The sequence below is a fragment of the Eumetopias jubatus genome, unplaced genomic scaffold (genome assembly GCF_037043125.1).
Source record: "Eumetopias jubatus isolate StellerSeaLion01/CBP00866 unplaced genomic scaffold, mEumJub1_p1.0 scaffold_6, whole genome shotgun sequence".
In the NCBI taxonomy this organism is placed as follows: Eukaryota; Metazoa; Chordata; class Mammalia; order Carnivora; family Otariidae; genus Eumetopias; species Eumetopias jubatus.
The window spans coordinates 108,602,313-108,621,224 of NW_028274812.1; the positions used below are offsets into that span (position 1 = coordinate 108,602,313).

The following is an 18,912-nucleotide window of genomic DNA, read 5'->3' on the forward strand; positions in this document are numbered from 1 at the left end:
CTCCTTGGGATCAGAGAGACCACAGGGTGTATCATAGTGAGCTGTAGTTCGTGACATCTCTGAGTAAGAAGAGAAAAAAAACTTGCATAAGGGGCAGAAACGAAGTGGAACATAAGTTCCAAGTCAACAGCCATGCCCGCGTACAAAGGCCACGGCCCACAGAGTGGGACTACAAATCCCGGCGTTCCTGGCGGAGCCGCCGGGAGGGACTACATTTCCCCGCGGGCGCCGCGGTAGGCCCGCGAGGGGCAGGGAGGGGCGGGGCGGGGCGGGGCGGACCGCGGGGGCGTGTGCTGCCCTCTGCCGGGCGCGGCGGGAAGTGGGTGCGGATTGACAGCGGGAGCCCGGGCGCCGGGCGCGGGGCTCGGTGACAGCGGAGGCGGCGGCCGCGGGCTGGACCTAGGGAGCGGCGGCGGCGGCGGCGGCGCCGACGGCAGCTGGAAGGGCGGACGGGGCGGGCCTCCCCGTTGGCGCGGAGCCGGAGGAGTCCGGGAGGGGGCGGCAGGCGCAGCTCGCGGGCCGGACACCTGAACTTGGGACAAGTTGCCAGAGCCGCGGGGGACAGGCAGCGGACGGATTGACCTTCAGGGCTAGGTGAGCGGGACAGGGGGGCAAGGGGTGTGCGGAGGGCCCGGAACCCCGGACCCAGACTCCCCCGCCCCCATTGTGGGTGCGGGAGACAGGTGGGTGGATGGGGGTGCCGGCTGAAGAGGGGACACGGAGTGTGTGTGCCGCGCCGCCACCCGCTCGGCTGTCCGTCTAGTTCGGGACGCTCGGCACATGGCCGGAGCGGCGCTGCCGGAGGAGCCCAGGAGCCCCTCCGGCCCCTCACTGTAGGCCGGGGCCGGGGGCGGCTTCTCCGCGACCTTATGTAACCAGGCGGGAGGGGCCGGGGCGGGCATGGGCCTTCCCGGCTCGCGAGCTGGGAGTCGAAGGGGCGGGAGGCGTAGGAGTGAACTTGCAACAAGTTTGAGGGACGTGTGGGCCTTGCGCCTACTCCTTCTCCACCCGAGGCGGCTGGGGCGGGTGGTACGGGGGAGGGCGCCGGAGGCCCGGGAAGTGAGCGGGGGCCGAGTCCGGCCCGGCCAGGCCCAACCTGGATGGTCCCGGGGAGTGGGAGGGCCGGGGCGGCGCCACGCCCCCGGGGCTGGGCTGCTGGAGGGGGCGGGTCGAAGTACCATCCCTCCCTCCCTTCCCGTCTCTTACCCCCACACCCCGGTGTCTTAAGAAGCGGCCGCTGCCCGCGTCCCCTGGTATCCCCGAGCTCAGGCTTTTTCTCCCCTTTGCATTATTCCACGACCTCTAGGAACCCCAACCCCAGAACTCACCCTTCGCGCGCCCCTCTTTCTGCTCCCTGGAGTTCCCAGCCATTTACCCGCCCCTGAGTACCCCCCACCTTCTTGGTCCCGAATCCCGGAAAACACGCCTCCTTCCCCTTATTCCAGCAGTTCGTACCGCCCAACCCCTCGCCGTCCCGCCCCCCAAGTCCGCGCTCGGTCTTCTCCCCACCTCCCCGCACCCGGGTCAGCCACGGGGGCGCCGCGCGTGCACTTCGCTCCTCGAAGGGAGCGAGTTGATGCCAGCTCCGTCCCCGCCCCTCCGCTCCTCCGCTCCTCCGCCCCTCCGCCCCTCCGCCCCTCCGCCCCTCCGCTCCTCCGCCCCTCCGCCCCTCCGCCCCTCCGCCCCTTCCCAGCCCGGGTTCTGGCTTCACGCACCGCTGCCCAGAGCTGCTCCGGTTTGCAAGAGCAGGTTCGCGCCGCAGCAGCCTGGCGCGCCCCAGCCCCGCGCCCAGGGGTTAGGAGAGAGGGAGGGCGGGCGCCCGGGGCGGGGCTCCTCTTCACGCGCGACCTCGCGGCCCCGAGCTCCCCCTCCCCGTTGCCTGGCGGCTGCTCACCGCAGAGTCTTTCCCAACCCGGTCCACGCCAGCCGGGGTTCTCTCGCCTGTCTGTTCTGGGGACGGTTCGGCGCAGTTTCTGGTCTAGACTTGAGCGCAGTGCTTTCTTTGGCTTTACGCCCTCTGGGAAGTGTCAATTAATTACCGCCCAGCCCCACCCTGAGTGAGGGGGTCTTAATGGAGCAGGGCAGGGGCAAGGCCGGTGCAGGCCCTTATTGATACTTCTCAGATGTGGGCTCAGCCCCTGCACCCGCCCAGTCCAAGATTCCACTGGCCCAAGACCTGGCAATTCTTGGGGGCGGGGGGGGGGGGCTCTGGTTTCCTCTTGGGCGGCCAGATGCAGTTGGCTCAGATCAGGACGCAGTTTCTGGCTCCTCAGCTTGTTTGCTCTGAGGCCCTCTCAGTGCCCAGCCAGGTGGATAGTCTCCAGGCCCTGCCCTCAGGCAGATAACAGTCGAGGGGGAGAGATGCCAGCAATAAAGGCCGGTCTTAGACACAGCGGAAGGGCAGAGCCCTGCGTGGTAGTTTGCTGGTATGCTAGTACCATGCCTCAGTTTCCCCAGCCGTAGGAAATAGAGCACTTCACTTGGCCCCCTTCTTTCTGCCTGCCCTCTGGCCGCCGGGGTGGGAGAGTCAGGAACCAGAAAGCATAAATGAAAGGCTGTTTGCTCGGCTTCTCTGGAAGGGAGCTGATACTGCTTACAGTTTACAAGGTCTGTTACAGCTGCAGTGCTATTTTGCCCTCAACTCAGCTCTGGGAGGTGCAGACTAATCAGAATCCTGTTCCGGGTCCCATGGAAGTGGTGCAGGGCATGGGGCAGGGGACACCCCCTCAGGTGAGCACCAAATCCATGGAGAACCAGCTGGGCTTCTGAGGGCTGAGGGCTGGGTGACTCAGTCAGAGGTGGGGCAGGGGGTGGGCCAGAGCAGGCAGCAGCCCATCCAGGGGCCTGGGATGGCAGGGATACCCAGGGCCCACCCCCATGGCCAGTCAGGCCCCCTTTGAGCCTCAGGGCTGGAAAGTAGGAAGGAGGGGCCTCCCATCCTGCAGGCCTGGCTGTCCTGTCCTTTGAGGGTCTGGCTTCTGGTCCTGATCCCTCTGGGGGCTTTGTTTATGGCTGTTATTGGATCACTAGCTGGAGTTTATAGAGTTACTTAGCACCTGCCCCCACAGGGAGTGGCCCAACCACCCCCTGGCTTCTGTCTCTTCCTTTTCAAAGTCAACTTGGTTTCTGCCCGAAGCAGGGGTTTCCCCAACCACAGCTGGTATGAAAGCCAGGTTGGGCCTTTGTCCTAGGAATGGAGGGCAGTCAGCACTTGGGGCCCAGCTTGGGGCTGCCCTGGAGATGACCATGGAAGTTGGGTTGACCTCCTCTGACACAGAGGGAGGGAGGTCAGATTTCCAGAGCTGCCAGAAGTGTCCACGCCCCAGGATGCAGCAAGTGCATATGTATGTAATGTAACATGTCTGTCTTCCTCTGAAAAAAGAGAAAGAGGTACACTCCTTCCAGGCTGTTGTGGGGATTCAGGGTGGAGCAGTGTCTGGCACATGGTGAGTCCATAGTATTGCTCTGTGTTTCACTCTGGGGCGTGTGTAATTGAGAGGAGTTTGTGTGTGTGTGTGGTTATGAGATGATAGGTATCTAGGTACATGTGTATAGATGAATCGTCTATGTGTGCGGCTATGAGAGTATAATCACACGATATTACATTAATGGAATATTCGTCTAGTCTATGCTATAACAGAACAACATTATAAGAAAATACTAGTTGCCAACATTTATTGTATATTTACTCTTTAGAGTGAGGTAGGAATGATTCTTTTCATTATCCAGATTCAGAGAAGTTAAGCAAGTTGCCGGAAGTCACACAGCCTGGAAGAGGTAGGGACTCAAACCTAGGTCCAACTGCCTCCAAAATCCATGTGCTCAATCTCTCAAGCAGGCCTCTTCGGGTTTCTCAGGAGTTCTGTCTTAAGAGGTGGGCAGCTGGGGGTCTGGGAAACTTCTTTTCCCCATGCAGGGTCTCCTGCTCTGAGCAGGGGTGGGAACTCGCTGAGGCCTCTGCCCCAGGGCCACACCTGTCTCCTGGCTGTTCTTCTGAACTCTGCTGACACAGGTGACCAAAGGACCTCTGGTGAGGACTCTTCCTGACCGGCGCCCGAGAGGAGAGGAGTTCAGACAAGGCTCCCTGGGTCTCCCTGGAAACCTCACACATTAACTTACCTTGCAGTCCTCACTCGGCACTTGTTTACTCAGATGTGGGGAAAAGGCTGTGGCAGCTACTGAGTGAGAATGAACAGCCACCAAAGTCACGACACAGGAGTCCCCTCATGGCCAACCTGTATGGCTGCAGCAGGTCCCCGCTGTTCTCAGCCTTTGTTTCCATGGTTGGGAACCGAGATCATCTGTGGGGTCCCCTGCAATGTGAACCTTCTACCCATCTCTGGCAAAGGCACCCTGGACAGGAGAGGCTCCCCAAAAGGAGGCGCGTGTGGTATGGCACTGGGGATGTGGGGGGGCACTGCTGAAGTCCACTCCATAGAGCTTGAGTTCAAGGCTGGCCCCGGGCAGTGCAACCAGCCAGTTTCTCTTGGGACAGAGTCAGAGCTGGCATGTACTGAGCACTGAGCTAAGTGCCACGTTGCCAGGAGATTGTTGAGAACAAGAGCTCCAGGGCCAGGCTGCTTGGCTTGGAATCCCACCTCTGCCATTTCCTAGCTGTGTGACCCTGGGCAAGCTGCTTAACCCTACTGTGCCTCCGTTTGCACGCCTGCAAAGCAAGGATCATGCTACCACCTGCTTGCTAGTGCTACAGAGAGGGTTAAGTATTGTTTTTTTAAGATTTTATTCATTTATTTTAGAGAGTGAAAGAGAGAGAGAGAGAGCTCGAGCAGTGGGAGGGGCAGAGGGAGAGGGAGAGAGAGAATTCCAAGCAGACCCTGCGCTGAGCGCAGAGCCCGACTTGGGGCTTGATCCCAGGACCCTGAGATCAGGACCTGAGCTGAAATCAAGAGTCAGATGCTTAACGGACTGAGTCACCCAGGCGCCCCATCTTGGCTGAGTATTTTGTTGCATGCTGCATGTATGAGATCTAGAGTAGCATTGTGCTTAAAAATATTAGTTATTAATCTTAATGGACTCTTACAACTCACTTATTTCTTTTTATTTATTTATTTTTAATTTTTTTAAAGATTTTGTTTATTTGACAGAGACACAGCGAGAGAGGGAACACAAGCAGGGGGAGTGGGAGGAGGAGAAGCAGGCTTCCCGCGGACTGGGGAGCCCGATGCAGGGCTCGATCTCAGGACCCTGGGATCCTGACCCAAGCCGAAGGCAGATGCTTAACGACTGAGCCACCCAGGCGCCCCATAACTCACTTATTTCTTTATTTCTCATTTCCAAGTGAGGAACTAGAGGCATAGAGAGCTCTAGCGAAGGAAAAAAAGACCTGTGGGTTGCAAACAGGACTCCCCTGCGCATCTAACACTCTCGAAAGAAATGCCTTACATGGGGCTTTGCAGCTTTTGTGGCCGCAGCCCCCATCATTCCCTGGTGACCACACCCAGCCCGGTCCCTACATTTAACAAGATCGCACAGGGAAACTGGGGTTGCTTACGGCATCCCTGCCGCCCCTGCCCTGCCCTGCCCTGCCCCTGGGGATTCCTTGGGTAGCGTCTGGCCTGGCCACTCACTACCCACTCCTGACCCATGGCTTTTCCCCTGCGCTTCTGCAGCCTGCCCCGCCTCCACTCTGCCCCAGAGGTTCAGGTCCCCTTGGCTGCCGTGTGAGCCAAGGCGGTGGTAATATCCCAGCGATAGGGCAGCGGGTGACAGCAGAGGTCACCTGAGAGGGGCAGAGTCCTCACCGGTTTTCTTCCCCAGCTCCTAGGTGTGGGCATAAGGATGAGGAGAAAGGAGGTCTCACGACCCCCACCCCCCGTCCAGCTTCTGGGGGCAGGCCTCCTTGTTGGCTTTTATCCCAATAATGGAGACCCCAAAGTAAAATGTGATGCCCTGGGGATTAACCCAAAATTCCAGCAGGTTTTCCAGAAATCCATGGTCCATATTTCCTCCTCCCAGTACTTGCTCATGCTGGCCCCTTCTCCTGGCACTCCCTCCTCTGCACCCCTCCCTCTAACCAAATCCTCTGTCCATCAAGGCACACCTTCCTGGGAGACCAGGGGATTGTTCCATCTGACTGTAGCCTTGGTTGGATATTATGATCACCTGGGGAGCAACATCCGGGGCGCCTGGCTGGCTCACTCGGTAGAGCATGCCATGCTTGATCTCAGGGTCATGAGTTCAAGCCCCACACTGGGAGGAGAGCTTACTTTAAAAGAAAAAAAAACTAGTGCATCTGAATCTTGAAGGAGGAGATTAGGCATCAATATGTTAAAAATTCCCCAAATGATTCTGATGCCCTTTCTTCAGGGCAGCAACTCTCAAATTCGAGTGGGCATCAGAATCACCTGGAACAGTTGTTGAAACACAGATGACTAAGGCCTTACCCCCAGGGTTCCTGACTGAGTAGGTCTGGAATCAGTAGGGCCACAAATTCCAGTAGGTCTGGAATTTGTATTTTGGGTGAGTTCTCAGGAGATGCTAATGCCGCTGGTCCCCAGACCACTGCATTGTAGCTTCCCAGGCACCAGCTTTCTGTCTCCTGGGTCTCTGGTTGCTTTTGGGCCTCTTAGGCCTGTCTTCTTTCTGAAGCCAGGTCCCAAGGGGCGGGGACCACTGTGACACCATTTGGTGACCGCTAATCCCTGGTATGATCAGCCTCCCTTCCCCACCTTGGCTCTCTGCCCCCACCTCCTGTTAAAGTGAGCACGGCCTTGTGGTCTTGGCACCACCCTCTGGGACAGGTGCTCAGGAGATAGTTGCTGCTTGAACAAGGCGAGATGAGGTGGACACCAACGGACAGCACTGTCCCCAAGAGGCATCAGAACATGGGACAGGATCTAAAACTCCTGCAAAAGTGCTTGGGGCCAGAGTGGCATTGCTGGATTAGCGGGGAGGCATCCAAAGTGGCCCTTGGCTCTGTTGAAGTGAGGCTTAGAAAGACCCACCATATGACTTGACTTTCCTACCCCGGGGTGGGCAAGTAGGGCATCACTGCTTGAATTATGTTTCTTTCTTTTCTTTCTTTCTTTTTTTTTTTTTTTAAGATTATATTTATTTATTTGACAGAGAGAGAGAGAGACATAGCGAGAGAGGGAACACAAGCAGGGGGAGCGGGAGAGGGAGAAGCAGGCTTCCCACAGAGCAGGGGGCTTGATGTGGGGCTCGATCCCAGGACTCCGGGATCATGACCCGAGCCAAAGGCAGATGCTTAACGACTGAGCCACCCAGGTGCCCCTGAATTATGTTTCTTACTACTAATAAATATGATAAAACATGCACAGAAAGCAGCCATGCCCTTCTCCTTCCTTATCCAGACTGGAGATGTTGGGGGGAGTGTCACTGTCGGATGGAGGGGTGTCTCTGTCATCATCTAGGAGGTCCTGGGCCTTGAGGGCAGCAGAGAGTGGGGCCACCTTGGGGGCTCACCCCTGGGCTCTTGGGGTGGATCCTTCCTTGGAAGCTGGAGGAGTCGTGATGGGAGCTGAGAAGAGGTAGTGGCAGGGTCTTCGGCCCTGCAGGGAGGTGGCAGGTTGGACTTGGTGACTGAGCCGATCAGTCGACAGATGAATGGAACCCTCCAGCGTCAGCACCCTGAGCCCAGAGGTTGGATCTGTTTTGTGTGATGCTGTATCCCCAGGCCCAGAAGAGAGCCTGGTATACAGTGAGTGCCCAGTAAATTTTTGTGGAGTGAGTGTGGACTGAGCCCCCATCAAGTGCCCCGAAATGAGGACACAACAGGTCTCTGCCCTGCAGGCAGGGTATCAGCTTCACCATCTAATACTCAGGGATGGGTACACAGCTGGACAAGGAGGAGCTCCCTGCCTCCCCCCCCCCCCCCCCCCGCCTGGCCACCTGCTCTCCCCAGGATCCAGGTCCAGCTTCACTCTGGTTTAGGGCTGACAGTCTGTCCCTTCCTGTAGAGAGTTTGCCAGCATCCCCCCGCCCCCCCCCGCCCCAGTTCTACCAGTGGGTCTGTGGGGTGGGGCTCTGGTTTATTTTCTCCTGTTTGCCAAGGGAAGTTACAGCCTGTCCTCTGCCTTGTTTATAATTGGTTTGGGGACAGCACCTGCCCCAGCCCCCCCTTGAGTCCCTGAGAGGTACAGAGTGGCCAGGAGGTGACACACTATCCTGTCCAGCCCCTGTTGCCTCTCGTCCCCTCCTGGCTCTGGCCAGGTGTGCTCTCAGCTGCCCCTGCGGCGGGGTGTGGCTGGCTTTGCTGTCGGCTGACTGGGGCTGTGGGGCTGGGAGCCTTAGAAGCTAGCTGGTGCTACCCCCATATTTTGGAGAGTGGAGGACGGAGGCCTGGGGAGCGTGAGGGAGCCTCTCCAGCACCCCGTGGCCTGGGCCACCATGAGGGTCAGCAGGCATGAACTGAGCACCTCCTGGGTACCTAGTGCTGTGCGGGCGGAGCAGGGTGGGTGGGAATGAGAACACAGCGCCTCCTTCAAAGCTGACAGCCCAGCGGGGAATTGCAGGACCCCCAGACAGAGAAAGGCAGGTTGGTGGAAGATAGTATAGAAGTACATATAAATGAATGGAAATGTGTCCAAGCCTGGTCCTTCACTATGAAAAGCGTTCTTCCTTGGTCGGGAGAGAGTTTTTACCAAAGGGCTCGTGCAAGCATGGAGAACTTGGCTCAGCCCTGCCCACCCTCTGGGCCCCCAAAAGGACAGCTCTATTGCTTCCTGGATCCTCTTACCTGCGGGTCACCTCTGCAGACCCAGGAAGCTTCCCTTCTGGACAGAGTCCTTCCTTCCAGGAGGCCTAGAGGCTGCTGAGTGCAAGGGGAGGCCACAGGAAGGCAGCTGGCCACCCACCTGCCGTTCTGAAGCCCCGGGCCACAGGGGAGATGCTAAATTGGGCCTAACAACTCAGACCTCTTTGGGCCTGCCTGTTGCTGCGCCCCTAAGACTTGACCTGGGATCTGGGGCAGTGATTTTGCCCCCCCCAGCACCTTCTCTCCTCCCCTCTTTCCTTTGCCCCCCACATTCCCATCCCCCTGAACCTCCGTCTACTTCCACTGCATCTGGAACATGGGCCCTCAAAGTGTGTATGTCTCTCTCTCCTCCTCGCCCTCTTTCTTCTTCTGCCTCCCACCTTTTGGTGTTCAGGGGGTTGCTTAAGGGCCTTTCCCATGTCAGCCTATGAGCCCTGCTGGTGGGGGCCCAGAAGAATGGCCCAGGGCAGGGTGAGACAGGTGTGGAGGTGCCCAGCCTGACGCATCCCCCTGCCCTTGAGCAACCAGGGGCTTGCGGTGGCTGGGTCACCCTGAGGTGGTGGTGGGGAGATGGGCTGAGGGCCAGCCAGCCCTGGCCAGCTGGGGGAGCCCCTCCACAGACAGCCCTGGGCATCACCAGGCACTTCAGACCTGTGACTAACTCTAGGTTCCTCTCCAGTTTGTTGGGCGTAATTATAACGGTTTTCAAAGCCAGGAGTGAGAAGATAATATTAAAACTTCTGTTTCTATTTATTTATATCCCATCCTTTTCCTCCTCTTTTTATTGTGAAATACCCCATCATTCCTGGTAAGAGCATGAACATATACGTATATGCTGCAATAAGTTAACTGTAAGCACCCAGGTAGCCACTGCCCAGATGAAGAAACAGAACATAGCCTGCACCCCAGAATCAGCTTGTGTGCTCCGCCTCTGTCATAACCCCTTCCCCCCAGAGGTAACCACGATCCTGATCTTTCTGATCATCAGTTCTTGCTTTTTCTTGTCACGGAACCACTGATGTCTGCAATCTTTATTGGAAAAGGTTAGTTTTGCCAGATTTTGAATTTGATACAGCTAGAATGACACTGAGCATGCGCTTTTATGTCATGTTTTTTTCCGCTCCACATTTTGTTTGTGGGATCCATCCAGGTTATGATGTGTAGCTATCGTGTGTTCATTTTCACTGCTGTACAGTGTTCCCCTGTATGAACTTGCCACCATGTTTGTATCCATCCTGCTACTCGGGGACATTGGGGTTGCTCTCCTTTTTTGGCTACTGCAAACAGTCCTGTAAGAATGTCCTCGCGAGTGTTTCTTGGTGAATGGTGCATCCATTTCTCCAGAGTGCCTATAAGCCTGAGTGGAATTGTTGGAGCACAGGGTGTAAGAGGGAGAGGGCCAAGCAGGCTCCCCGCTGAGTGCGGAGCCTGATCTGGGGCTCGATCCCACGACCCTGAGATCATGACCTGAGCTGAAATCAAGAGTCGGATGCTCAACCCACTGAGCCACCCAGGCGTCCCACCTTTAGTAAATATCTTGTTAAGTGGTTGTACCAACTTATTCCTCACCAGTGGCGCCCGAGAGTTCCTGTTGCTCCATATTCTAGCCAACACTTCCTATTGCTAGACTGTTTAACTTCTCCCGTGCTGGTGCGTGTCACAGTATCTCATCGTGGGTATAAATTGCATTCCCCTTCTCATCTTTCTTACAGATATGTTTTTTGTGGATGTTTGCTGACCTGCATGATCTATTCATACGTTGGTTTTTATAAGCAATTCATGAGAAAAGAAGCATATACTGGGGATGCTCAAAATTTTGTACTTATAGCAGTGTGCGGTCAACATGGCTGAAGGACTGTGACAATACTGAATGCCGGGGGGGCTACAGCTTGGGGGTAGGAAGATGGTCTTCAGGGGAGACCCCCGACGGAGCGGCCTCTGCCCAGAGGGTCCCAAGGCCCTCTTGCCTGGCACATCTGGCAGAGGAGGGGGAAGGCTCTAGGGCTAGAGCCCTCAGCAAATACTGTGCATCTTAGAGTTGGCAGGTGCCTGTCTTTCAAGGTCTCCTTGGGCAGTCTTTCTCAACTGGTGGTGATTTTGCCTCCCAGGGGACATTTGGCAATGTCTGATGACATTTTTGGTTGTCACAACTCAGGAAATGCTACCGGCATTTAGTGGGTAGAAGCCTGGGATGTAGATAAACATCCTAAAATGCTCAGGACAGCCCCCCAACAAGGAATCATTTGGCTCCGAGCGTCTGCGTTGAGGTTGAGAAACTCTGATCTGGGAACAGAGCCAGGAGACTGAGATTTGCCATGAACTTGCTACATAGCCTTGGGGAAGTCACTTCAGTGCTTGAAGCCTTGGTCCCCTCCTAGGGACACTGAGGGTATCGAGGGGGGCTGCCCTCTCCCCTTCCTGGGGCTGTTGTCAGGACTGGGGAGAGGGTGCCTGTGTAGGCACTTTGGGAGGCATCCCTGCCAAGGGGCCTCTCCTCCTCGTTTCCTTTGTGGTACCAGCCCCTTCCCCTTGACTACGCTCCCTGTCCACCGAACTGGAGGTGTCAGGTGACCAGCTGTGAGCTCGGCCCTGGCTCCTGCTATTCCAGGCCTCAGGGCGGTGGGGGAACCGCCCTGAGGGCCCCAGCCTTTTGATGAGGGCAGCAGAAATGAGGGGCTCTCTGGGCAACCCCAGGGCCCGGGTAAAACCATTTCTGACTTTGTCCTTAGCTGGGTGGGAGTCCAAGGTTGTGTGGAGTGATAAGAGGTATCTGTCATACTCTTTTATCTGAGGCCCCGTTGCTAGTCTGGGCTCTGAGGGGTGGAAGCCAGGGGCTCTGTATACCCAGGCCAGCCTCCTACTCACCCTCTGTGTTCTCCCAGAGTTGCTGTCCCAGGGAGGGCCCAGGGTTGGGTCAGAGTCTAGGTCGGAGCCCCCTGGGCCTCTCTGACCTCCCAGTTCTGGAGCACACTTCACCTCAGTGGCATCTCCAGCCTTCTCCATGAACCACGGCCAGCCGGCCTGATCTTTCTACTACACTGTCCCTTCCTGAGCCATACTCTCATGAAAGGGCCCAGTAAATGCACCCACCCTGAGGGATAGGTGACTGACAGTGGCTTCATAATCGCCAGCCTTTCTTGACAAGGAATATTACTTATCAAAGGTGGGAATCCCTTAGGCACCAGAAAGAAACATTAGTAAAATGTACGTTTCTTTGACAGGCTGTTAGAGAAGTACTTCGGGGACTGAGGAACCTCTGAAATCACATGTGTAGCGAGAGTGTGTTGTCACAAGTGAAAATTGGGTGGTGGCTCATATCTTCTCAGAACTTCATAGAATAATCTTGGTCTCGGGGTCCATTCCAAGGTGGGCTATATAGTAAGACTGTGAACCGGGTGTCTGGAGGCCCTGGGAAGGCCCAAGGCCAAGCTGGCAGATACGTGGTCAGTCGGGAAGGTGGTGGACTGTGGGGCTTCAGACTAAGAGGGTCCGTGTCTCCAGGAGGGGCTGGGAGGGTGTGTAGGTTAGGGCTGGGCCTGCATTGGACCTGGTAAGGTTCCTGAAAATTCTTGCCCCTCTGTGCCTCTCCATCTTGGTGCAGGGGCATCATGGCCTATGCCCTGTGAAGCCTGGCTGTGTGGTTAGTGGGGGGGCTGTCGGAGGCTCAGTCTGGGAGGAGGGAGGGCACTGTAGGGGTCCTGGAGCCCAGGGTGGGTGAGATGGGGTGAGACGAGTTGGGAGCCCGTCTGCGTTGGGTAGTCTTGTGGGTGTGCGAAGGCTTCCGGGCGGGCGTGCGGTTCTCTCTGCACTGTGAGTAATCCTCGGCCACACTTGCAGCTCCCAGGGGATTGTGCAACTTCCTCTCAGGCTGAGGTGCAGGGGGCTGGGTGAGAAACAGTACTGGGGAGAATGAGGAAACTGGGTCCAGCACCCGGGGCAGGGGCCTGGCCCTGGGCTCTGGCCCCCCAAGGAGCTGAGCTTTCCCAGGGGCTCCTTGCTGGGGACCGGCCTCTCCCAGGTATGAGGGAGTGTGTGTGTGTGCGTGTGTGTGTGTCTCCTGTCTTCAGGGAGGTGGGTGAGTGGGGGTGAGGCCCCAAGGGCTGCACTGGCATCGGGGTATCTTTTGAAGAGGGATGGGGAGATACTGAGTAGGGTCAGGGTTGGGGAACCAGGTGGCACAAAGGAGGGGTCCCTGGCCAGGCTCGGGGAGTGGGGGGGAAGGGGATGGTGGAAAGTGAGGGAAATCAGGAGTCAGAGGAGCTGGGCCACCCTGGGCAGTTGACCTCAGCCCTGCCTGCCTGGTCTCCACATCTCCAAGCTTGTTTAGAGGCTCTGGTGAGGAGGCCGTGATGTGTGTAGGCAGGCCACAGTACCCACTTCCTTACCTCAGGGATCGGGAGCAGGTACTCTGCTGGTCCCTCTGGCTTCGAATCCTGGCCCTGCCACTCTGTAGCTCTGTGATCCTCGTAAGTCACTTAGCCTCTTGGTGCCTCAGTGTCCTCACCTGTAAAATGGAGCTAAGAATTATAGTGCCTACCATGTGGGTTCATTCTGGGGATTAAAAGACTTAATTCATGTAGAGTGCTCAGGGCAGTGCTTGGCACTCAGTAAATAGGTGCTCTGCACGGGTGAACCTTTTCCTGGTGCGTAAGCATGTTTGCGAACGGCAAAAAACCGCCCGCTGTTCATGTGATTATTTTTGATGGCAGGGTGATTATTTTTGAGTTGGCACCGGGGATGATGATAATAAGCACTCACATTTCCCAGGCCTTACTTCATTTCAGGTGCCGTGCCAAGTGCCTGACCTGCATCAGCCCCTTGAGCCCTCAGAGTCCCCCTTTGGTGTGGGTGCTGGGTCATCACCCCATTTCATAACTGGGGACATGGAGGCACAGAGGGGGTGAGTGACTTGCTGCAGGGCAGTGATATCAGTGAGGGGGGACCGCAGAATGGTCCCCTGGAGCCCTGAGATGGACCCGCCGCCGCCCCGTCCCAGCCCCTCTTCTGGGTTCAGCTGGAGGTGGGTTGGTAGGAGGGAGCAGGGTCTGCCGTGAAGGCGAAGGCGAGAGAGCCTCAGGCCAGTCTCCAATCAAGTAGCCGACTAACACAGAGTTCATTGAACACACGAAATGGTGTTTTTCGTGGTTGGAGTTGGAGTGAGCTTCCTGCCAGTGTGTGGACTCAAGAGGAGCTGAAGACCCTCAGCTGGGAAGGTGGTGTGGTGCAGGAGTTATGAACGTGGCCCCAGGTTCAAACCTGCATCTGGCTTTGAATTCTGCCCGAGCCATGTACTATGTGACGTTGGGCCTCAGTTTCCTCATGTACAAAATGGTGGTAGTAAGAGTCCCTGCCTCTTTGATGGGGAGGATAAAATGAGATACCATAGTAAGGTGTTAGCACAGGCCTGGCCCAGAGTGTCTGCCGAATGGATGCCTTTATTAGGCACCTGTTGTACAGAAGGTACAGAAGGGCTGGGCGGGGAGTTTGGGCCACACAGAGCTCCCTAGAGGGCTATAATTTGAACTGTGGATCATGGCCACTAATCGGACCCTAATTTCTGGCCATGAAATCAGCTTAGTGGCTCTCAATGAACATTTTTTTTTCAGTGAGAAAGAAGATATAGAGAGAACATCCAGGTGTATTGCATGGTATTGGCCAAGTGTTGTTTTGTGCAACTTTTTTGTTTCAGGTTCATATGTGTATATTTGTGTGCTTGTGTGTGTGTGTGTGTGTGTGTGTGTGTGTATGTGTGTGTGTGTGTGTGTCTGGGCCAAATAAAGTATATTTTTCTGCAGATCATGGTCAAGATATTTGGGGTCACTTCCTTAGAGGTTATCTCCCTCTTGTGCAATGTTACGGAGCACCTACTGAGTGCAAGACCCAGCCCTACATGCCAGGGGCCAGACTGGGAATTCCGGGCCCAATTCTTAGTATGGTGTATGTGGGTGAGTGGGCCCTGTGGGGGTCAGTGGAGGCAGAGGGTGAGGTGGCCAGGGAAGGCTTTCTAGGTGATGACATACATTGGATAGGGACAGTGTAGAGGTGAAAATTCCCCGGGGTGAATGGTCGACTTGGGGTCTGGAACTAGAGAGCCATCTTGGGAGGTGGGGGCTCCCTGTCAGTGGAGGGTTGCAGGGCCAGGCCTGGCCGGAAGTGTCGTGCTAGCTAGAGCTGCAGACTGGGTGGGGGTCATCCCAGGGCACTGGGCAAGGGCTGTGCCCATCTTCTCTGGCTGGGGTGGGGTGGGGTGGGAAGACTCAAGATTACTGATGCTCCTCCCATCCCCAAGATTTGCAGGATCTACAGTGACTCAGTAAGACCCAGGACCCATGCCTTAGCCATTTTCTCTCCTCGCCTGAGCCTTGGGAGCTTCCTGAGCATTCTACTGCCCCAGCTGGCTTTAGTGAGTCTGGCCTGGAACCTGCATCAGCCCTGAGCTTCCCTGGTCCAGGGGCCAGAAGCCTTTCTACTACTTAGATCTCTGCCCAGGGCCAGTTGGGGCCTCAGTTTCTTCATCTGTGAAGTGGGCATACTAACCCCTGAGCAGTCAGCCTTCTGGTTAGTGATGCTAATCTTGTGATCTAATGTGGATGAACCAGCTGTAGGAAGTGTGGAGGGTTCTGGGTGGGTAGTCATCGTCATCTCTAAGGCTGAGAGAGCTGGGAAAGGTCATGAGTACATCAGCTGCCTGGCTGGAGAGCCCCCGCCTCCCCACCCTGTGACCTGGGGCTTGTGGGGCAATGGTGGGAAGAGGCCTGTGACCCACGGTGAGCTGGGACTATCCCTGGCTCTGAGGGGGAGGGGGCCTTTCAGGGTCCTCAGAGGATGAGACCCAGGTTAAATCTGGGTCTGGGAACCCCAGTTTCCAGAGTCCTCCCCTACACGGGGCACCCTAGGAGCCCCAGCTTGGAAGTGTTGCCAGGTGGAGGGGCAGTGCTCCAGGACTGGTTATCGGAGGCCAATTTCCAGGAAGCCATGGGTGGCTTCTAGCCTGCTGCACCCAGAGCCCAGAGGCGCGGGTATGAACTCCCACAGTAGAATGTGGTATCTAGTGATAGGTCCCATATACTGAGCACCAGCTCCCAGGTACTGTGTTAAGCGCTTTTGTACATTTGCAAATTTAATCTTCACACGGGTCTCTTATTATCCGGTTTTATAGGTTAGCAAACTGAGGCCCAGAATGGGGAAGTCTGTCACCCAAGGTGACTTAGCCTGATGAGTGGCAGAGCTGGGCCAAGGCTGTGAGTTCTGGATTCAGGTTGCTAGGGTTGAAATCTGGGCAGTACCACCGACTGGCTGTGTGACCTTGGACACAAGTGACTGAATCTCTGACCATTAGCTTCTTGCTCTGAGAGATGGGGATAACATCAGTGCTTTACTCAAGCGTTGTTGTAAGAATTATAGGAGATAATGCAGGTGACCTGCTGCCCATTATAAGGGCCCAGTAAGTATGATCTGCTTCATCATTCTCCTGCCCACAGCAGTAACCTGCTGGGTGACCTGGGCCAGCTGTTTGCCACTGACCCCTTCCTCGTGTAGGGGAGGAAAACTTTTCCCTTCCCTTCTAGGTTCTTTGGCGGGCCTAATAATTAAATCGACATAAGACAGATTGACCAAAGGAAAACAAATTTAATTTTGTATGTACAAGATCCCCAAAGATAAGAAGCTCCAAGAAGTGACCAAAGCAGGCAGCTTTTATGCCATTCAGACAAAGAAACAATACATTTGTGAAGAATTGACAACAGAAAGGGGTTTGGGCTTGGGGCAGGTAATTAGTAAAGAAGTAACAAGGGTTGTTTATACAGCCTTCTGGGCCCTGAATTCCCTTTTTCCGGTGATAAGGATGTCTCTCTGCTCCTGGTACAGGGAGGGTACCTTGCAGGTGGGAGATTTATTTCCTGCTCTCAGGGGGACAGAGGAGGGGCAGTGTGTCCGTCTTGTACCTTCTGTCTCTTAAATAACTTTAATTCAAAGTAAGCAATATGCTAAAGCAGCATGTTTTGGGGTGGGATGTTTTGTTCCCCTTTATTTTTACCTGAAGTCTAGAAGCTGAGCTGGTAAAGTGCTCCATTATTTCATTGAATTAATCTTGAAAATAGGTCAGTTCAGTTAAACAGTTGTTTTCATTGTAGGAGGTAGAGATGCACCTGGGCTCCTAAAGTAAAACCTATATCGTGTGAGAAATCAGGTATTTGATAAGGCATTTTTATGGAAAGAAAAGAAAAGAAAACCAAAGGTGAGTGACCAGAGCAACTACAATCCCAGTTTCTGAGTTCTGAAGGCAGCCGGCTGAGAAGGTTTCGAGATGTCAGACTCAAAGCATCTTCAGACGGAGTGAGGGCAGACAGGGGCAATCTGCCAGATCTTCGTGGTTTGCAGTTTGGATATCTCTGGTGATCTTTTCCGAGTGGCCCACATAGCAACAGGCATGAAGATTGCCTGTGCATGAGCAGTTGTGGTGATTTCTCTAAAGTTTCCCTCAAGTTGTTCACACTCTGTAGGGCTTCAGGGAAAAGGGCAGCTTTTTTTTTTTTTTTTAAGATTTTATTTATTTATTTGTCAGAGAGAGAGACAGAGAGAGCACAAGCAGGGGGAGTGGCAGACAGAGGGAGAAGCAGGCTCCCTGCTGAGCAAGGAGCCCAATGCGGGATTCAATCCCAGGACCCTGGGATCATGACCTGAGCCGAAGGCAGATGCTTAACCCAAGGGAGACGCTTAACCAACTGAGCTACCCAGGCATCCCAAAAAGGACAACTTTTGTTCTTGGTGACTCTACGTTGAGAGTGGAAGAACATTGGGAGCGTTAGGTTGGAGAGTTGTAGCCAAGTATTGGAGGAAACAGGTAGAAAAGAAAACTTCATTGACAGTCAACAGTGCTAGAATCTGATATCCAAAAGAATGTACTATCATTTTTAATTGAAACAAATTTTTTCTCTACAGTTACCCCCATGACTACCAAAGGTCATCAAAGTAAGACTAATTTGTTTGCAAAATGGTTTAGTTTGAATAAACTTAATTTACTATTTATAGAAATGCAGCAAGAACTTGCAACCGATTATATAGAATCTTTTCATCTGCTCTGTTGGAACTTTTCATAAGGAATCTCAGATTGGACTTTTAAAAGCCTCTTGAGGTTTGGAAGCAGAGCCAAGGACTTGTCATCAGGTTTTACCTGCAATAACTTTAGATTTAAGTTAATTCCTCTTTTCCCCAAATCCCCAAAATATCCTGAGGTTTCTGCGCCTGCCAGGAAGTGACCTTCCTTACTCACCTGGTGAGGCTGCTGGGGAAGCCTGTAAGCAAGGTACCAGGCTGATTTTTCCAAGGGGCTTTATTGGCTCCATAAAGTCAACCTTACTTCCTTGAAGCTGTCTGGTCATATCGGAGTCGATGCATGTCTCCCAGTCAAAGCCTTGGTAATATAGCCAACATTTCCAGTTGTGTCCTGTATTTAGGAGAATAGATGTTTGTTGAACTTGTGTAAATAACTATATTGTCATGAAAATAGGAATACTCAGTAAGAGTTTTCAAATTCTGGAGGCATCAGGTAGGGAGAAAAAGGTAAATGTTTCAGTTCTACTTACAAAGGTATAATTTACCAAATTGCTGTAAGTCATGGTTTTCTTATTTATTTATTTATTAAAGATTTCACTTATTTATTTGAGAGAGAGAGAGAAAGAGAGCACAAGTAGGGGGAGTGGCAGAAGGAGAGGGAGAAGCAGGCTCCCCACTGAGCAGGGAGCGCGATGCAGGACTCCATCCCAGGACCCTGGGATCATGACCCAAGCCCAAGGCAGACGCTTAATCGACTGAGCCACCAAGGTGCCCCGAGTCATGGTTTTCTTAAGAGAAAAAATTTTTTTAATCTGGAAAAAATTAAATATTAAAGATCCAACGTTTTAATTGAAAAGTCATAAAAATTATAATCATCTCTATCAGTTAACTCAGTTTCATGTAATTAAGTTTTGTTGACATTGACCTTTTGTTAATGGTTTTATGAATCCAGTTTTTCCTTAGAGTTTCGCCAGGTTTTTGCCCAGTTCAGTGGTATGTCCTGAAAGTTACCAGAAACCCGTATTCTGGAGTGCTTGTCGGAGTCCTTTCCTTGACTCTTTCTGAAGATGAAACACTTTTGTAAAAGTGTCGGAGTAAAACAAGATTTTATATAACTGACA

At 54.2% G+C, this 18,912-nt stretch overlaps 1 protein-coding gene across 9 annotated transcripts in view; it reads left to right on the forward strand.

The window, feature by feature from the left end:
* Positions 1–427: 427 nt before the first annotated feature.
* Positions 428–18,912, forward strand: part of TFEB (transcription factor EB) — a 55,645-nt gene continuing 37,160 nt past the window's right edge. For 5 of the 9 annotated variants that reach the window (XM_028097891.2, XM_028097895.2, XM_028097890.2 and 2 more), the window contains exon 1: positions 12,625–12,755. The gene's annotated coding sequence lies outside the window, so the exon portion shown is untranslated. Of the gene's footprint in view, positions 595–12,624; positions 12,756–18,912 lie in introns of those variants that run through there. The other 4 variants (XM_088023994.1, XM_088023996.1, XM_028097896.2 and 1 more) reach the window with 3 other exon arrangements.